The sequence below is a fragment of the Sturnira hondurensis genome, unplaced genomic scaffold (genome assembly GCF_014824575.4).
Source record: "Sturnira hondurensis isolate 20B ecotype Veracruz unplaced genomic scaffold, ASM1482457v3 Scaffold0020958, whole genome shotgun sequence".
Classification (NCBI taxonomy): Eukaryota; Metazoa; Chordata; class Mammalia; order Chiroptera; family Phyllostomidae; genus Sturnira; species Sturnira hondurensis.
Genome location: NW_028093589.1, coordinates 450,488 through 471,810, shown reverse-complemented (window position 1 = coordinate 471,810; position 21,323 = coordinate 450,488). Strand labels below are relative to the sequence as shown.

Here is a 21,323-nt window from a genome sequence, read left to right as displayed (position 1 = left end):
CCAATTGAGAATGCAAGAAGTTTAATTTAAAGGTATCAAAAGAGCTTCATTTCAGCCCTCTTAAAACTGATATTACTTTTACTGAAATCTCCCCATTTCTTGTACATACTTGCAAGTTCAAGTTCTATACGTATGTATGTATTGTACATAAAACTGGATGGAGTACTAAAAGTACTGGATGGGGTACTATCAAAAATGTCCATCAAGTGCTCGCTTCAGCAGCACATATACTAAAATTGGAACGATACAGAGAAGATTAGCATGGCCCCTGTGCAAGGATGACACGCAAATTCGTGAAGCGTTCCATATTTTTAAAAAAATTATATTAAAAAAATGTCCATCAACATATTTGGCCCTTATGAAATTGTCCTCAATATTTTCTTCTGACAAAAGTGTCCACACTTAGATAACATCTCCTAGTTCAAATAACCAAAACATTTATTTAGTTTTGGTTTACATGATCAATAAATAAAAATACTATCATGTTTTATCAGTTCAATAATTATGCTGTGGCTCTACTGTCAATTGTAACTTTGTTTTGCTATGATAGCCTTGCTAGTAATGGCACATGTCAAGGATCAAATGTCAAAGACCTTTTGGTGTGGACCAAATGTCTGCTACTCAATCTCACTAATTTTTTCTTCTGCTTTTCCAGTCTGGAGCTCCCTATTACAGTTTTCAGTTCAGTCACTGTATTTTTCAGTTCCAAATATTCTGTTTTATTTTCTTTTATATTTTTTATGTCTGTTGAGCTTCTCATTCTGTTTTTTCTATTTTTCCCTGATTTTGTGACATCATTAGTTGTGTTGTTTTGTAGTTTCCTCAGCATCTTTAAAATGATTATTTAGCCCTGGCTGATGTTGCTCAGTGGATTGAGTGCCAGGAGGTTGCCAGTTCAATTCCCAGTCAGGGCACACACCTGGGTTGTGGGCCAGGTCCCCAGTGGGGGGCATGTGAGAGGAAACCACACATTGATGTTTCTCTCCCTTTCTCTCTCTCTAAAAATAAATACAATCTTTAAAAAATAAAATGATAATTTAATACTTTTTTGGCAATTACTCTAGTGTCCATTTTGGGGGGCTTAGTTACTGTTTTGTTTGGTGGCATCATTCTGATTCTTTGTGATCCATGTAGCCTCACATAGGTGTTTACTCATTTTAAAAAGCAGACACCTCTTCTACACTTCATAGGCTGACTTTGGGAAGAAAAGATCTTCATCTGAAGGTGAAGGTACACTAGAGTTTCAAGCATGCTCTGATCTGTTATAGTGAGGAAGGGTGCCAGATACAGAGTTATGCAGCAACTATAGTAAGTACAGGGACCATGGAGTCTTGTTAGTTCAGGCTACAGGGTCTCACAGAATTGACAATGCCTTCTTCCTTGTCAAGCACTATGGAGAGTTCTTAGAAAGGTTGTTGGGGTCTTCAGCAGTGACTCCAAGTCCAGCAGCTAGGGACCAGGGCAGGCATCAGGAACAGATTCAGTAGGATGCATGCATTCTGCTGTAGGAACCAGCTGCAGTTGCCTCTGTACGGGAGGGCCTGGTACAAAAACACATGTTAGTGGTATGGAGTAGGGCAAGCAACAAGGTTTGGAGTCAACTGCAGGTGCATTTGGCAGTTGCTGGAAGCTTGACTGGCACGCAGTACTATGGCTGCTGGGCTTTGCCACAGGGGCATGGCAATATAGACCAACACTGGGAGTCAGGCCAGGGACATGCAGATGCACATCTATTGGAGCTAGCTACAGGTGATCCCAGTAGTGCAGGCCAGTGACAGAACACAGAATGGATCCTGAGCCCAGAAGCAGCTGTGGTTGTTAGTGTGGCTTTGTTTGTCACCATGGTGACACACAACAGATGATGATGTATGTCTGGAAGTTACAGTGAAGATGCATATCTGTAAGGGCTAGCCTCAAGCATACCCACGATTGTGGGAATTGGTTTTGCAGGTTTGGGCTTGCATTGTGCACTTATGCATCAGCACTGTCTTGGAGTGGCTGCTAGTGGGGGGTCAGATGCTCTGGAATGGGTGGGGAGGGAGTGGAGTCACGCCCTTGTGAGTGAAGGACTCATGTGGCTGGCATCTGCAAACAAACACCTGTGGGGTGAAACCTGGTGAAATTTACATGTCTGTGGCAGCTTTGCTGGCCATTGGGTTCTTTAGTGGTGAAAGCAGCTGAAAGGGTCTTCTGCAGAGCTGGTCACTGAAAATCATGGTCATTCTTGATACATAGCTGAAACTGGTAGCTTCTGCTTTCTTCTTTGGTCCTAGCCATTTCTATATGTCTTAGATTTGTCAATTTCTAGGTGGAGCAAAACCAAAACTGGTGCTTCTTGCAATGCCCCCAAAGGCTGGGGAACTATTCACTCATTTCATTCTCCCTTGTCCCATCAGGGAAACTCCTTGTAGCTGGGGAGTTCCCTCTTGGTGATGAGCAACACTGGCTTTGATGATGGTTATTCACAGATATTTTGTTACACTGTTTTGCTGAACTTTCTACGTGTACTCCTGTGCTATTCCAGGGCCGGTTTTGTTCAAGTAGAGGTGGCAAACTATTGATCTTTGTGAAGGCACAAAAGCTTGGGTCTTCTACACTACCATCTTGGTGATGTCCTATATATAGTACAATATTTCAGTCTAATTCACAGTCCCAAATACATTTAGCGTCTCTATTCCATTTAAAAACAAGATGACCATAGTATATAAACTTAATGTTAGGTTCAGTAATTAGTGTTTTAGTTGCTCTTTTTTTCTTTAAATATATTTTATTGATTATGCTATGACAGTCGTCCCATTTCCCCCCTTCATTCCCCTCCACCCTGCACACCCTCTCCCACCCACATCCCCCCTCTTTAGTTTATGTCTATGTGTCTTAAGTTCTTTAGCTTCTACATTTCCCATACTATTCTTGCCTCCCCCTATGTATTTTCTACCTACCATCTATGCTACTTATTCTCTGTATATTTCCTCCCTCTCTCTTCCTCCCACTCCTCTGTTGCTATCCCTCCATGTGATCTCCATTTCTGTGGTTCTGTTCCTATTGTAGTTGTTTGCTTAGTTTCTGTTTTTGTTTTAGGTGTGGTTGTTTATAATTGTGAGTTTGCTATGATTTTACTATACATGTTTTTTATCTTCTTTTATATATATGAATCCCTTTAACATTTCATAAAATAAGGGCTTGGTGATGATGAACTCCTTGAACTTGACCTTATCTGAGAAGCACTTTATTTGCCCTTCCATTCTAAATGAAAGCTTTGCTGGATAGAGCAATCTTGGATGGAGGTCCTTGTCTTTCATGACTTGGAATACTTCTTTCCAGCCCCTTCTTGCCTGTAAGGTCTCTTTTGAGAAATAAGCTGGAAGTCTGATGGAAACTCCTTTGTAGGTTACTGTCTCTTTATCTCTTGCTGCTTCTAGGGTTCTCTCCTTCATTTTACTCTTGGCTAATGTAATTATGATGTGCCTTGGTGTGTTCCTCTTTGGGTGCACCTTCCTTGAGACTCTCTGAGCTTCCTGGACTTCCTGGAAGTCTATTTCCTTTGCCAGATTGGGGAAGTTATCCTTTATTATTTGTTCAGATAAGTTTTCCACTTGTTCCTCTTCCTCTTCCCCTTCTGGTACCCCTATAATTCAGATGTTGGAATGTTTAAAGATGTCCTGCAGGTTCTTAAGCCTTTCCTCATTTTTTTTTGAATTCTTGTTTCTTCATCCTTTTCTATTTGGTTATTTCTTTCTTCCTTCTGGTCCACACCATTGATTTGAGTCCCAGTTTTCTTCCCATCACTATTGGTTCCCTGTGCATTTTCCTTCATTGCACTTGTAGTTTTTTTTTCATCTAACTTGTGACCGAATTCAACCAATTCTGTGAGCATCCTGGTCACCAGTGCTTTGAACTGTGCATCCGATAGGTTGGCTATCTCTTCATCACTTAGTTGTATTTGCTGTGGAGCTTTGATCTGTCCTTCCGTTTGGGCCATTTTTTTGGTCTTGTCATACCCGTTATGTATGAGGGGTGGAGCCTTAGGTGTTCACCAGGGTGGGGCAACCCAGTTACTGGGTTGTGATGCTGTATGTGGGGGTGGGGTCCGCGAGGGAACAATGGTGCTTTCTCTGCTCTCTGCCAAATTTCCGTTTCCTCCACCATTTCCCCCAAGCAAATTGGGCCTTTCTGGTGCTGATTCCTGGGTGGGTAGGCTTGTATACATTCTAGGACCCTGTGGGTCTCTCCAACAAACTCTCCTGTGAGGCTTGGAGTCTCTCCCAGTGTCTCAACTCCCAAAGGTGCTTTCAATCAGTGTTTTGAGGCTTCATTTCCCAGGTATGGGACCCTGGGTTGCACGATCTGTCTCGCTCCCCAGTTTCGCCTGGTTTATCTGCATGCAAATGTAGGAACACAGGGTCAGCCACCTTGTGTGCAGTGTCCAGCTTCACAATCGCCGCCTCACTGGGTCTGCCCATTGCCACCCTGTGCCCAGGTTCTGCCAGCCACTGCCTGCATTCCCAGGGTCCGCCCACTGCCATATTGTGCACCCAAGGTGCCTTATAATTGAACCTGGTGCCACCACTTTTTGTGCCACAAACCCTCTCTATCTGGTTGCCTGACTCCACTCCACTTACTGGTCTGGATGAATGTGTCTATTTTATCTCCTCAGTTGTCCGACTTCCATACAGTTCAATTTTCTGTCAGTTCTGGTTGTTATTTTGTTTCTAAATTGTTAGTGTCCTTATTTTGGTTGTGCAAGGAGGCACAGTGTGTCTACCTATGCCTCCATCTTGGCTGGATGTCATGTTTTAGTTGTTTATATTACTTAGAAATGACCCACACACTTGCTTAACTTAGCATAACTGTGGTTACAACTGAGTGAAGCAAATTTTGGAAACTGCTTTTAGGCAAACATAGTGTAACACAAATCAAAGTTACCCATCATCTCAAGTTATTTCTTTATTATCTCTGAACCTTATTTTGTTAGGAAACCCAGATAAGAATAAAAATGTATGCTGACATTATATTTAATGCTAATAAATCAGAAGTCACAGATCTTTTTATTACACAGAATTACACTAATCTTATTTACAAAAGATTTTCAAAATTTATGTGAACTTGAACAGCCTTTAAACTTATCATTATATTTTTGATAGTTTTAATAATATTTAATGTATATTAGCTCTCCTTTATATCTGAGTCAATTTAAATAGGAGTCATGAAATTTTTTAAATAAATAACTTTGGTAACATCAGTTGGAGGTAAAAAAGTATCATATATATAACATAAATGCAAACATACATAAACAGAAAAATGCAAACATAGATCTTATATAATTATTGTAAAACTTTAATCATGAATTAGGTAACACAGCAATAAAAAACACTTGTGTATATAAAATAGCTGCCTCTCATCTTACTCCACTTTATATTTATATCTTAATTGTGTTTCTGGCCAAAATGGGACAAGTAAAGATTACCTGGTCAATATGAGGGATGATGCTTTCTACCCACATTTGTGGAAAAGACTTTGACAATTTTATTTTATCTTGATATGTAATCTTATGGAGGCTGTAGGCTATATCTTAGGCTTAAGAGATATCTAATGATTATTTGGAGGTCACCACAATGATCTGATTGGATAAAAAATCAGTCTCTTTCCAGTTAGCCCTTTTCCTCTTCAGCCTCAGGTGCTTGCTCTTGCTGAAACTTGAGTCCTTTGAGAAGCCCCAATGGGGACTTGGGACTAAAGTTCAAGCAACCATAGAGGCCTGATGGGCTGAAGAGGGAAGAAAAAGTGTTGCAAGGATGGTCAGAAGGATGGAGGAAGTAGTGACTTGAAGGGGGACATATCAAAGTATATAAAGGAGTGAACAAAATATCAGAGGTATTAAATGAGGGAGGAGTGGAAGTAATGAGAATAGAGAGGTCTTAGAGGAGCCAGTTTGGAGAAATTGCAAGATTCTCAGGAAGGCTAAATTATCCTCAACAGAATCATGCCAATGAGAAGGAGGTGGGCAGAGTTGGCAGAGGGAGGTGGATACAGTTGGTGGATATAGTCAGCAGGGAGTTAAGAGAAGAGTGTTGATCAACTGTTAAGTTCCTATTGGAGAAGCAGGATCAAATAGAGGGAACAGAGAAGTTTCACAAACATCCAGGAAAAAAATTCAAGCCTAGGAGTGAGGGAGCTAACTCCACTCAAAACAAGGAGCGAACAGAAAACTTTCCAGTCCAGGAGCCAGGGATGAGCATCAATCAAAACGAGGAGCCAGAAGAATAACTAGCCCACACAGAGAGCCAGGATGACTTTTAGACCATTAGGTATCATTAAAACAGATAAACAAACAAACCTGGACTGTAATTCAGCTTCTGCTTGCCTGGAATTCTAACCCAGTTTTTTACAAACAAGAAACCTAGGACTCTAATGAAGCCTCTGTTGGTCTGGGACTCCAACCCAACTTCTGGGGTATACTAAAAATCTTAAATATCAAAATCTGTTCTTCCAGCTTCAACAGAAATTTGTCCAGAACAGTGGTCCAGGAGTGGGAATCACCAATGAATTGATCAATCAGTCAAGAGTGAAGACAAAGGCTTCAAAGGTGCACACCTAGGGGCCTGGCTAAGTGGCCTAGGGGTTCAGTGTTGGATCTGATCTTATCCATGTCATGGCACCATAACTGTTAAAGAAAAATAATACATGACCCTTGTAAAGTGGTAAGAGAAACTTCATTCAAGGGAAGAATATCATGATAAGTATAGGGGTCGTTGCTCAACTCTGAATACACAGGAAAGATTGAATTTTTTTTTTTTAGCCAAGGAGCAGGGTAGGGTGGGAGAGTCAGTAGATGAGAAATTACTGAGAAAACATCAGCATTAAAAGGAAGATTCTGGCTAAAGTGTCCTAACAGGATTTTTGTTGAAGGCAGGCCAGGGTGACCAAGCCATCATCTGAGTGGATGGTGCAGGATGAAGAACCTAATTAGATATTGAAGAGAGTCAGATATCAGGAATGAGGGATTCTGGCTAAACTTACTTAGCAGGGTTCTTGCTATCATTGACAATGCAGAGAAAGATACAGAAGCCTAAGAGTCAGGGCCTACTTGAGAAGACAGTTAAAAAAAGCCTGAGTAGAACTTGGGTCAAGGAGAAAATCTTTGTCAGTAGGGCAAGGGAGTGTCATGTTAAAGATGAAACTACAGGTATAACTTTCTTGTCAAGAATATGAAAGATGAAATTCTGTTAATTAGAGATAAATGTCATTTATCTCTGTGTTGACACCACAGTTAACCCATGTGAAGTATAGTATAATGATTCCTAAGCTGCAGTAGCAATGGCAGAATGTTAGATGATCTTAGATGATCAAAGGCATAATGTATTTCAAAGATATCATAGAAGTTGTCCATATGTCACTAGATGGTACATTATTCTGGGAAATAACTTAATAGTTAAGTACATCTTCTCAAGAAAAAATAGTATATGAAGTACAAGAGTATGAAAAAAATAACAAAAGTGGTAAGAATGCGAAACAATGTAGTATCAGAAAAACTGTTATTTTATATATTTTGGGGTATATACTCAGAAAATTATGCTTACAGAAGGCCAAGAGACATATGAAAAGTTGCTCAACATCACTAATCAGCAGAGAAATACAAATAAAAAGCCCAGCCCTGGCTGGTGTAGCTCAGTGGATTGAGTGTGGGCCTGCAAACCAGACCGTAAAGGTCCGATTCCCAGTCAGGGCACATGCCTGGGTTGCAGGCCAGTTCCCAGTGGGGGACCCCTGAGAGGCAACCATACATTGGTATTTCTCTCCCTCTCTTCTTCCCTTCCCCTCTAAAGACAAATGAATAAGATATTTTGAAATGAGATACCACCTCACACCTCTTAGAATGGCTATCATCAATAAATCGACAAACAACTAGTGTTGACAAGAATGTGGAGAAAAGGGTACCCTAGTGCACTGTTGGTGGGACTGCAGATTAGTATAGCCACTATGGAAAACAGTGTGGAATTTCATCAAAAAATTAAAAATGGAACTGTCTTTTAACCTGGCAATTCCACTTCTGGGAATATATCAGAACAAACTGAAACACTATTTGAAAGATTATATGCACCTTTATGTTCACTGCAGCATTAATTACCACAGCTAAACTATGTAACCAACCAAGTGCAAATCAGTAGATGAGTGGATAAAAAAGCCATGTACATATATATATATATATATATATATACACATATATACATACAATGGAGTACTACTCAGCCATAAAAAGAATAAATTCTTGCCTTTTGTGACAGTATAGTGGACCTAGAAGGTATTATGTTAAGTGAAATAAGTTACACAGAGAAAAAATACCACATTATATCACTTGTATATGGAATCTAAAGAACAAAATAAACAAAACTGAAGACTCATAGATACTGATAACTGTCAGTCAGTATCTGTCAGAGGGGAGGTGGTTAGAGGACTGGGTGAAAAAGGTGAAGGGATTAAGAAGTACAAATTGGTAGTCACAAAATAGTCACAGAGGTGTGGATTGCAGCATTAAGAATATAGTCATTAGTGTTGTGATGGCTATGTGTGGGGCCAAGTGGGTGCTTGAGGCATCAGAGGGACTGCTCTTTAGAGCATGTAATTTTCTAGCCACTGTGCTATACATCTGAAACTAGTGCAGAATGGTATTGATTGTAAATTGTCATAGAAAAATAATAAACAAACAAACAAATAATAAAACAGTAAGAAGGATGCATACCCAACTCAGTTCAGGGTGAAAGGAAAAAATGGGGAAGGGACACAATAAGGGCAATACATCACAAATATTTCCTTTGTGGAAAAAAAAGAGAAAAGCATCAGTAGTACCAGCTTGTCCCAGGGGTCAGGAAACATTGTATCAAGGCCTGACTCTTATAAGACATCAGTTACGTTAAATACTTTTCTCTCTTTGGACCTATTTCACACTCAGTACACATGAGGAGGTGAACTAGTTCATCTAAAAGGCCCGAACAGCACTTAGAATTCTAATCTGTTCTCACTAATGGTCCTTGTTTATGCTTAATGCCTCAATTTCCATGTACCCAGTTAATAATCTTCTATGTATCTAATAACAAACTGTCATTTTATCCACTGGTTCAGAATGAGGCAGGAAATTAAAAATAAAATGGAAAAATATTGCTGAAATATGTACATTGAAATAAATGAAATAGCCTGGGGAATAGTTCAGGGAAATAGCCTGTAGCATGAGGATCTGGAAGTAGTATAAAATAGTTCAGGAGTCATAGTAAAGTTGGAAAAAGGGTAAAAAAACCTCAGGTCATGAACCTCTTTCGATGGCAAGCTGAAAAAATGGTATTCATTATGAAGGGGATATTTTATGAATGCCTTGCAGCTCAGTTTTCCTGTAGCACATTCTCACCTACAAACTGAATTCACATGCTGCACTTTCTCTATTCTCTGTTTTGTAGTGTCATTAATTACCAGAGGCCATATCAACAGTTGCAGCTTTTGCAAAGGGAACCACCAGAGTGAATATAGTGATGGATTTTCAGATGCATTGGCATCTTTAAATCTGATTTTATGTAACTTCATTATATATGAATGTACAATGTGAAGGGAAACATTCTATGTTACAATACCTGAATCACAAGAGCAGATAGGACAGTGGATATAAGGCAAGAGGAAATGTAAATTACAGCTGGCTGGCCCCCAAATTATTAGGACAATAAAGGAAGAAGAAACACAGGCCCAGTGAGTTTTAAAGTACTGTATAAACAATGTGTCTTGAAAACAATCACAGGCTTTGTCCCATTAAGACCCCCTAGGTGTCAATCTCAAAACACTCTAAAATGCATGTTCATGTTCAAAGATATTCCCCAGTTACTAGAATGGTACTCCCTTGGAATAGCTGAGCATGAAGGAAACCCCTAGGCAAACCAAGATATAGCCATTGATGGAATGCATGTGGACAGGGCAAATCTCATCCACGCTGAATTCTGAATACCTGGGTGGGGGGAGCCAATACTATATAATGTGGAAAAGGGGAAAGGTCAATGTATAGGGGAGGCAAGAATAAACATTGCATTTCATACATACAACTGTAAACCTACTTTTGCCCTCCTTGTATTTGTTAGATTAAAAAATGTGGTATCCTGAAGTGCTAGCCTTTTATTTTTTTAATTAATTTATTTATTTATTCTTTAGGGAGGGAGGGAAACACCAGTGTGTTGTTGCCTCTCGCACACCCCCTACTGGAGACCTGGCCTGCAACCCAGGCATGTCTCCTAGATGGGAATGGAATCAGCGACCCTTTCATTATCAGGCCAGCACTCAACCACCAAGCCACACCAGCCAAGGCAAGTGCTAGCCTTTTAAATGTACCTTTTCCTCTGCAAATTCTGTATAGAAATCAGTGTTTTCCCCTGTTTGCTTTGTTCTTCTCCCAAGGTTTTGGCAGGCCCTGAGGCCTAATCTTTCCCTCTGCTGGTTCTAAGGGTAAATTGAGAATGCAGTGGTGCTTGTATTAAACAAAAATTTTTCACAGCTGAAAGCTTTTCTGAAGGAAGGGTTAAAATGCTACCTAGAAAGGACCAGGTCCTGTGGCACAAAGGCTGAACCAGCAGAGGCAGGGCTTGGTGAAGATGATGAACATATCCTCTGTCCTGGAGTTGATGGGAGATGTTCTTATAAACAGTTTGTGGAAGAAATAGGCAAGTTGTTTTGAAAAAAAAAGTTACATTGCCTATAGATAAAGGGAGTGAGAAAAAAATGAAGAAAAGCTAATTCTGGGATAAGTGCATAGTCCTTAAAAAAACTTTTTTGCTCCTTTGGATTGGTGTTGGGCAAGAGTCTGGAAAGTTTATGTGTAAGCAAGAAGTTGGGGTCCATGTTGGTCAGTGGTGCTTGGGTATTCTCTTTAGATAATGGGGGAAATAGCCCCCTATTATCTGGAAATTAATTCAAAATTCAACATACATTCAGGAACGTAAGTAGCCTTTCATTGGTTTTGCCCTGAAGTTTTTAAATTTTAATTTCAATTACCATTTACATTCATTATTATTTTGTATTAATTTTGAGTGTATAACATAATGGTTAGACAATCATATACTTTACAAAGTGTCCCCCCTTATATTTCTAGTATCTACTTGGCACCATGCATAGTTAATACAATATTATTGACTATATTCCCAATGCTGTACTTTATATTTCCATGTCTTTTTGTAACTACCAATTGTTAAATCTCTTCACCTTTCCCACTCAGTCCCCCAACCTCCTTCCTCTCTTGCTATGTACTTTTTAACCAATAACCTCTTGTTTCTTCCTTCTGCCTTCCAGCTTGCTGTAATCTAATTTAGGACATCAGAATTTTCTCCTTGTCACTTGGATGGTAGCCACCAGCACACTTTTACCAGGGAATCTGAATGTGGGTAAAATTTAGGCCTTCAATGTGGGCAGGGATACAAAACATCCTTGACAAAGGCAAAGCAGAATGTTATATACCTAATAATGGGTGTTTTTAAAATAACAAGGTCCAAACTTTCACTGGGTAGTTTAAAGAAGCACTTACGCCCAGAGTGCAGACCTCACTCATATTCTGACCTTTCCTGGCTTTTTTTTTTTTCAGTTTGGAATCTCTGAAAGCTCCAATGTGGTCCCTAGACTTGCCCCTGTTGAACAAACTCAAAAAGTCTGGAGGATTTGCTAGAAATAAATAATAAAATTTATTCAAGGGTTTTAGGGTTTGCAAACTGGAAACACTGCTAAGCTATAGCCAGAGTCTTCTGGGGGGGAAAAGAAAAAACAAAAAGAAAAGCTAACAGTTCTTACAGTAAAAAGTACATGGTTGAGAGAAATCAGTCCTATATTATTAATCTCTGGATTGGTCCAATATGGTAATTCTCTAGATGACCTGTGGTCTGGATACATGAAAATTCTTTTCTTATCCTTCAGGGGTTAATCAGAGTGTTACCTAGAGGTTTGATGTATATACAGGCATTGACACAGGACTGGAAAGTTCATAACTTTAAGTTTTCAGCCTAGTTAGAGTGGAAGTTTCCTCATACCTCAACCTACTTGAAGTTAGTAACTTAGCTTGATTATAGTGACTCCATTTTATTTCTTCACTCCGTTCCATTTTTTTTCCGTTCCAAAAAAAAATTTCCCCTTTTTGATCAGGATTTTTCTCTCGGAAGCCATAATAGATCAAACAAAAACATTTTTAAGTCCTTGCTGCCAGGGTGACAATGCCTTTCTTGGGTTCATTATATCCCTTGGAGGGGGGACATAAGCAAGAGACACACTTGCAGTATATGAGTTTATGTTCAACTCAGTATTTGTGCCAATTTTCATTTTGAAACCTTAAGAAAAGCCTAATTAGAACATTATTATTATATATAAGCTTTAAAACAAGTCTCAGTCTTGAAAATAGGTCAGTTCAGTTAAATAGCTGTCTCTCATTTCAGGAGGCGATAATGCAGGTGGTTCCCAAAGTTAGGCCTATTGCTATAAGCAATCAGGTATTTAGTAAGAGGCATCCCTATGGAAATGAAAAGATAGGCAACGGTTAATGACTGATGCAGACTATTATCCCAGTTTCTCATTTCCAAAGGCAGCCAGTTGAAAAGATTTCTAGGTGTCTGGGTTGAAGAATTTTCAAATGGAGTAGAGGGAGAAAGTGACAATGTGACAGATTGCAGATTGATTGTCCCTGATGATTTTTTCTGCAACAGGCACTGAGATTGTCCATATATGAGGTGTTGTGATTTCTCTGAAGTTTATATTAAGTTGTCCCACTTTAGCTTGCACAGCTTTTGGAAAAGTACAGTTTTAATTCTCATGATCGCAAGTCAGAAGGGTGGGAGAAAAATTGGAAATATTAGTTTGGAGAGTCAACCAGATGCTGTTGGAGACAAATATAATTCTGGGTCCAGTCCAATTTACAGGTAGGAAAAAAACCCTCAAAAGCTAATGAACAGTACTAGAATTTAATATTCAATAAGGTGTATTACTGACACATTTGTTCCAAAATCACCCTTATTTTTTTTTTTTTACAAAAGATAGCCAAATTAAAACTAAGGTGTTTTGTTTCCAAAATAGGTTTCTTTTAAATAAACTGCTATTTACATAGAAGCAGCAAAATTAGTACTTACAGATTTTTTAAAATCTGCTTTGCTGGAATTTTTCAGGAAGTATCCTCATATTGAATTTTAAAAGGCCTCTTGAGACCAAAAAAGTCAAGGCAAGGACTTGCCGTTAGACTTTACCTGCAATACCTATAAATTTGTGTGAGTTCTTTTCCTTGGTCCCAAAGTATCTTGAGTTTCCTGTATCTTCTGGGAAGTAAGCCTTTCTTACCCACCTCGTAAGGCTGCTGGGGACCCTGTAAAGAAGATACCAGGCTGATATTTGCAAGGGTTTTACTTACCTACATAAGTCAAACCTAGTTCCTTATAGTTCTTTGGTCATACCTGAGTCTATGTGCATCTCTTTTAAATATGACATTCCAGTTAAAGCCTCTGTAATATAATCAGTTTCCAATCATGTCTTGTTACAAGGAAAACAGATTCTTATTGAACTTATGCAAATAACAACATTGCCATGAAAATAAGAATACTCACATAGAGTTTCTGGATTCTGGAGTAATCAAATAAGGAGGAAACTATATATAAATGTTTCAATTCTACTCACAAACGTATAATTTACCAAATTGTTCTAAGTCATAGGTAGCTTAAGAGAAAAGGTTTTCTTATATCTGGAAAACAAAAGATTAAAGAATCAGTAACATTTCAAACAAAATTCAAAGAAATTATAATCATTCTTATCAGTTCTTTCAGTCCCTTGTTATTAATTTTTGTTGCTCTTGATCTTTTTGTTAACAACACTTTATAAATCCAGTTTTTGCACTAGTTCTCTTAACCATGCCTGGTGATTGAGGGTGTTATGGCTAGTGACAGGTAATTTCAGAAGTGTTCAAGACTTACCATCAAGGTTTGTTTGACTTGCTTAGTAAACTGGATGCCTCAAACACTAGAGATTGTGGAAGATGTACCCCAACTCAGAAACACATTTTCTAACAGCTTCTTTGCCACTGTGAGCGCATTAGCCTTTTGGCAGGGGAAGGCTTCAACCCATCTAGAAAACATACATGCAACAAGAACATATCAATAGCCCATGAGTGACAGTTGAATGAAGGTCAGCTTAAATGCACTAGGGAGAATGAGTGCAACCACCCCCCCCCAAAAATAAACAAACAACAAACAAAGGGCTTTGGTCAGGGAAGCATGAAGAACAAAGTGGCTGTCTTGTTTTTTCCATAATCCTATTTGTTTAGTTTACAAACTGTCTATACATCTTAGTTTCTCTGATTTAGGAACAGACTGTTGCCATGTAAAAAGGGTAATTCAAGTTGGGCACTTAGGGACCATTTTTGCTGAAGCAAAATAAACTTCATCCACATGTGCCACAAACTTTATAGATTTTGTTGCTGCTGCCTTTACGTGAAAGTTAGGGCATTTCCTCGATACTCAGATTCAGTTCTTTTAGTGTAAGCCTCATTTTTTAAGACAGACAACATCTTATGCAAGAACATATTAGACTTCCAGGAATTTCACACATTTTCTGGAACACTTATATACCTATATAGATACAACATACTTATGGGCTTAATATATGAACATAGATTATTATGAAACAATGCTTAATACATTGACCAAAGTAATAATAAAATATTTCAAAGACAACTACAAAAGGTTAGCTCTTACTATTGAGATGATTCAGTTTTATTAAGTAATCAAAGACCTGATTAAAATGACATAAAACACTGAAATACATTTTGATAGAACAGAGAATCATTGCTTTCTTGGCAGAAAGCTTTTCACAATATCTAATTAGGAGCAGTCCAAAAAAAGCTTTGTTTTTCTAGTAGGTGAAATGGTATGCTCACCACTTCTATTAATATTTTTATTAATAGATGTTAGAATATGTTACTTCTAAACATGTTAATGGAAGTCCTAGCCACAGCAATTAAGCAAATATATTATTCAAATTGTGAAAAAAGAAGTAAAAGTGTCCCTGTTTGCAGATGACATGATCTTATATGTAGAAAATCCTAAAGACCCTACCAAAGAAATTTTTAAACCTAATAAACAAACTCAGTAATATTGAAGGATACGAAATGAACATACCAGAGTCATACAAATCTCATTTTTATACAGTAACAATGAACTATCTGAAAAAGGAATTAAGAAAACAGCGCCATCTACAGTAGCATCGAAAAAGAGAAATAAACTTAACCAAGACAGTGAAAGATCTGTACAGTGAAAATTGTAAAACAGTGATGAAAGAAATTGGCAAAGGCACAAATAAATAAAAAAGTACCCTATGTTCTTGGATTGAAAAATTAATATTATTAAAATGTTCATACTACCCAAATGATCTACAGATTCAATGCAATCCCTACCAAAATTCCATGTCATTTTCACAGAAATATAATAAACAATCCTAAAATTAATATGGAAATAGAAAATGCCCCAAATAGCTCTAGCAATTTTGAGAAAGAAGAGAAAAGCTAGAGAATCACTCTCTGATTTTAACTATATTACAAAGCTATAGTCATCAAAAGAGTATGGTATTGCCATAAAAACAGGCACATAGATGAAACTGAATAGAGAACATAGAAATAAGCCCATGCAAATGCAACCAACTACTTTTTTACTAGGATGCCAAAAATACACAATGGAGAAAGACAGTCTTTTCAATAAATGTTGTTGGACAAATGGGATATCCACATACAAAGAATAAAATTTGACACATATTAAACTATACATAAAATCAAATAAAAATGGATTAAAACTTAAACATAATACCTACAAACATAAAATTACTAGGAAAACAGATAAGTGGAAAGTTGTTTTTGACATCAGTCTTGGCAATGTTTTTTAGATAAAATACAAAAAGCAGACACAACAAAAGCAAAAACAAACAAGTGGGACTATACAAAACTAAAAAGTTTCCACATAGCAAATTAAACAATCAATAAAAAATGAAAAGACCATGCACAGAGTGAAAATATTTGTATACTATATAAATAATAGGGATTAATATTCAAAATATGTAAGAAACTTTTAAACTCAATATAATCACCATCATCATCATCCAATTGAAAAATGGGCAAAACACCTGAGAAGATATTTTTCCCAAAGACATAAAAATGACCATTATGTATATGAAAAAATGTTCAACATCAATAATCATCAGAGAACTATATATCAAAAGCACAATGAGATATCACCTGTCATCAGGTAGAATGGCTATAACAAAAAGACAAAATTTAATAAGTGTTGATGAGATTATGGAGAAAAGGGAACTCTTATAAACCACTGATGGAAATGTATACTGATACAGCCATTTCAGAAAATGGTATGCAGTTTCCTTAAAAATTGAAAAAATAGAATCCCCTTTGATCTAGCAATATCATTTCTGGGCATATCTCTAGATAAAATAAAATCACTATTGTGAAGTGATATCTGCACTTCCATCTTCATTGTAGCAATATTCATATTAGTCAAAATATTGAAACAACCTAAATATACAATGATGAATAAATATATAAATAACGTGAATATTATATGTGTATATACATACAAAATATTGTTAACCCATGAGAAACAACAAAATCCTGCCATTTACAACCACACAAAAGAAACTGGAGGACATTATGCCAAATTATAGAAGCCAGACTATGAAAGACAAATATTGTATGATCTCTCTTATATGTAGAAAGGATGATTTTACATATGTATATAGTAACAGAGAGTAGAATATTGCTCATCAGTGGCTAAGTTGTAGGGGGGAAAGAAAGATGAAAAAAATTAGAATGGTAGTTTGCCTGAGTCTAGGTAGATGGAGGCAGGAACAGTTATTACTGAATGAATACAGAGTTTCAGTTTTGCAAGATGCAAGTATTCTGCAGGTAAATGGTGGTGATGGTTGCACAACCATATTAAATTTAGTATTATTTATCTGTAACTGAAAGATGGTTAAGATAGTTCTATGTTATGAGTATTTTACCACAATAACAAAATGTAACTGTGAAGTGATAGGTGTTAATTTGATTTTGATAATCATATCAAGTACATACATACATATATTAAATAATCATAAATATATACATGTTGTCACTGTAACTCAATAAAGCTGGAAAAAACTAAAAAGTACATTTTAAAGAAAGTGTTCTTTGAAGACCTCAATAAAATTGATAAGCCTCTAGCCAGGCTAATCAAGAAAAAAGGAAAGAAGACACAAATAGCTAATACTAGAAATGAAAGGGAGAAAATCACTACAGATCCCACAGATATTAAATGGATAATAAAGGAATACTATGAACAACTCTACTCACACAAATTTGATAAATGAAATGGACCAATTTCTGGAAAGGTGCTATTTGCCAAAATTCACACAAAAATAAATAGACAATCTGAGTTGGCCTATATCCATTAAAGAAATTGAAATAATAATAATCTTCCAAAAGAGAAAGCATCATGTCCAAGTTGGCTCATTGGTGAAGTCTACGAAATTTTTAAGAAAGGAATTATATCATTTTTCTAAAAGCAGAATACTTCCCAAATCACTCTACAAGGCCAGTATTACTCTAATACAAAAAGTAGACAATGACATTATCAGAAAAATAAAATTACAGAATAATATGTCTTGTAAACATGATGCAAAAATCTTCAACAAAATATAGGCAAATTGAATCCAACATATATTAAAACATTTACACCAAAATCAAGTAGCATACATCCCAGATATTCAAGTTGGTTTAACATTAAAAAATAATTAATGTAATCCATTACATCAACAGGCTAAAGAAAAACATATGCATGTTCATATCGATAAATGCAAAGATAACGCATTTTACAGAGTCTAACACTCATTGGGAAGGATGATCTTCTCAATAAACTAGGAATAAAGAGGAATTTCCACAACTTAATAATGAATAGCTATAAAAACAGGCAGCTAACATCTTGCTTAATGGTAAGAGAGTCAAAGCTTACCCACTGGTATTAGGCTGTCCCCTGTCGCTACTCCTTGTTAACACTGTACTGGGAAGTACTAGCTAATGTACTAAGAAAAGAAATAAAAGGTATATTATTTGGAATGAATACATAAAGCTGTCTTTGTCTTCAGATGACTTAATAATATATGCAGAAAATCTGAGAAAATTGACAATAAAATCCACCTGGAACTAGTAAGTGATTATAGCAAGGTTGCAGGGTACAAGGTTAATATACAAAAGTCAATTGCTTTCCTATATATACCAGCAATGAACATGTGGATTTTAAAATAAAAACAATACCATCTGCAATGCAGTAAAATAAATAAAATACTTAGGTATTATTCTAACAAACTATGTACAAAGTCTATATGAGATAAACTACAAAACTCTAATAAAATCCAAGAACTAAATAAATGGAGAAATATTCCATGCTTGTGGACAGAAAAACTCAATATTGTCAGAATGTCAGTTCTTTCTAACTTGATGTATAGTCTCAATGAAATCCCAATAAAAATCCCAGGCAGTTATTTTATGAATACCAACAAACTGATTGTAAAGTTTGTAAAGGAGAAGCATGATACCCAGTGTAGCCAACACAATTTTGAAGAAAAACAAAGTTGAAAGACTGATACAACCTGGCTTCAAAACTTAAAATAAAGCTACAATAATCAAGACGGTGTGATATTGGCAAAAGAATAGACAAATAAATCAAGGGAACAGAATAGAGCCAACAAATAGACCCACATAAATATAAGGAAGTGATCTTTTCAAAGGAGCAAATGCAATACAATGAATCACAAAAGTTTCTTCAAAAAATGGTGCCAGAAAAACTGGATATCCACAAGGGAAAAAAAATCTAGACACAGTACTTGTACTCTTCAGAAAAGTTAAGTCAGCAAAGATCACAAACCAAAATGTAAAATGCAAAACTGTTAAATTCTGAGGAGATCATATAAGAGAAATGCTAGATGACCTTAGGTTTGACAATGACTTTTTAGATACAATTCTAAAAGCATGATTCATGATAGAGATAATTGATAGGCTGGGCTTTGTTAGTTAAAACATCTGCTTTGCAAAACACAATTTCAAGAGAATGAGAAGACAAGCAACAGATTGGGAAGAAAATATCCACAAAAGGACTGTTATTTGAAAATATACGAATGATTCTATTTTTAAGATTTTATTTATTTATTTTTAAAGAGAGAGAAAGAAAGGGAGAAAGACAGGGAGAGAAACATCAATGTGTGGCTGCCTCTCATGCACCCCACACTGGGGACCAAGCCCACAACCCAGGCATGTGCCCCCACTGGGAATCAAACTGGCAGCCTTTTGGTTTTCAGGCCAGTGCGCAATCCACTGAGCCACACCAGCCAGGGCGACAAGGAGTTCCTAAAACACAATAATAATAAAAATACCAATCTGATTTTAAAATTGAGGAAAGACCTTTACAGACACATCATCAAGATGACATACACAGCAAAGAAGCATCTGGAAAGATGCTCCCCATCCTGTCATCAGGGACACACAAATTCAAGCAACAATGACATACCACTACAAAACTATTAGAATGACCAAAATCCAGAGTACTGACAATAGCTAATATTGGCTAGAATATGGAGCAAAAAAGAACTCCCATTCATTACTGTTTAAAATGCAAAATTCCACTTTGGAATACAGTTGATTTCTTATGAAGGTAAACCAACTTTGACCCTATAGTCCAGCAATTGTGCTCCCTGGTATTTAAATAAAAAATTTGAAAACACATCCACACAAAAATCTGATCATGAATGTCTATAGCAGTTTTATTCATAATTGCCAAAACTTGGAAGCAAACCACTTGTTTTTCAGTAGGGGAATGGATTTAAAATTGTAGTACATCCATACAATGGAATGTTATTCAGCATTAAAAATAAATGACCCATCAAGCCATGGAAAGACCAGGAGGAAGCTTAAATGCACATTACTAAGGGAAAGAAGCTAATCTGAATAAGCTATGTACTGTATGACTCCAACTACATGGTATTCAGGAAAAGGCAAAACAATGGAGACAGTAAAAAAATCAGTGGTTTGGTTGCCAGCAGTTGGGGTGAACAGGGGAGGAATCAATACATGAATCGGATTTTTTTAGTGCAGTGAATATATTCTGTATAATACTATAATCATGTTCATATGTCATTATACATTTGCTCACACCCTTAGAATGTAAAAAACCAATAGTTAATGTAAACTGTGGAATTTGGGTGATTATAATTTGGTCAATATAGGTTTATCAACTGTAACAAAGGGACCACTTTGGGGGTGATGTTGATGGCGAGAGAGTCTATGCATATATATGGGAACTTTGTACTTTACACTCAATTTTTCTGTGAATCTAAAATGTTTCTTTAAAAATCATTAAATAAAAAAATCAAAAAGGAAGAAAAATTTATCACATGCTACCTTGAGGACATTATACTAGGTGAAGTAGTACAATTACAAAAAGACAAATACCATATAATTCTACTTACATGAGGTATCTAGAGTAGTCAAACTAAGAAACAGAAGGTAGAATGCTGTCTGCCAGTGGCTGGAGGGAGGGGGAAATGAGTAGCTTAATGTGTACAGAATTTTAGTTTTGCTATATGAAAAGGGGATTGGTTGCACATTATGAATATACTTAACACTACTAAATTATATAATTAGAAATGGTTAATATAGCTCTGGCTGGTGTGACTTAGTGAATTCAGCACACCAGCCTGCAAATCAAAGGGTCGCCAGTTCAATTTCCAGTTGGGGCACATGCCTGGGTTGTTGGCCAAGTCCCCATAGGGGGTGCATAACAGGCAACCACACATTGGTGTTTCTCTCCCTCTCTTTCTCCCTCTCCCCTCCTCTCTATAAAAATAAATAAATAAAATCTTTTAAAAAAGAAATGGTTCATATAGTAAATTTATGTTGTGCATTTTAGCACAATTAAAAAAGGACAGAGATTCTAATACATCACAACATAAACACATCTTGAAGATGCTAAGTGAAATAAGCTACACATATATGCAAAAACAAATATTGTATAATTCCACCAATACAAGGTACTCAGAGTAGTTTATATAAACAGAAAGTAGATTGGTGGTGTTTGGGAGATAGGGGAAGTAAGAAATGAGGAGTTGTTGCTTACTGGGTACAGAGTTTCAGTTTGGGAAGATGAAAAAGTTGTGGAGATGGATGACAGTGATGATTGTATATTAGGTAACTGAATGCACTCTTAAAAATAGTTAAAATGGTAAGTTTTATTTTATATTTTATGTACAAT

The 21,323-nt window shown here is 36.7% G+C and overlaps 1 non-coding gene across 1 annotated transcript; it reads left to right on the top strand.

Annotated features, from left to right (window-relative positions):
- The first annotated feature begins 206 nt into the window (after nt 1-206).
- LOC118976555 (U6 spliceosomal RNA) lies at nt 207-313 on the top strand. Its single transcript, XR_005064302.1, has one exon. It is a non-coding gene; the product is annotated as a U6 spliceosomal RNA (small nuclear RNA).
- The last annotated feature ends 21,010 nt before the right edge of the window (nt 314-21,323 follow it).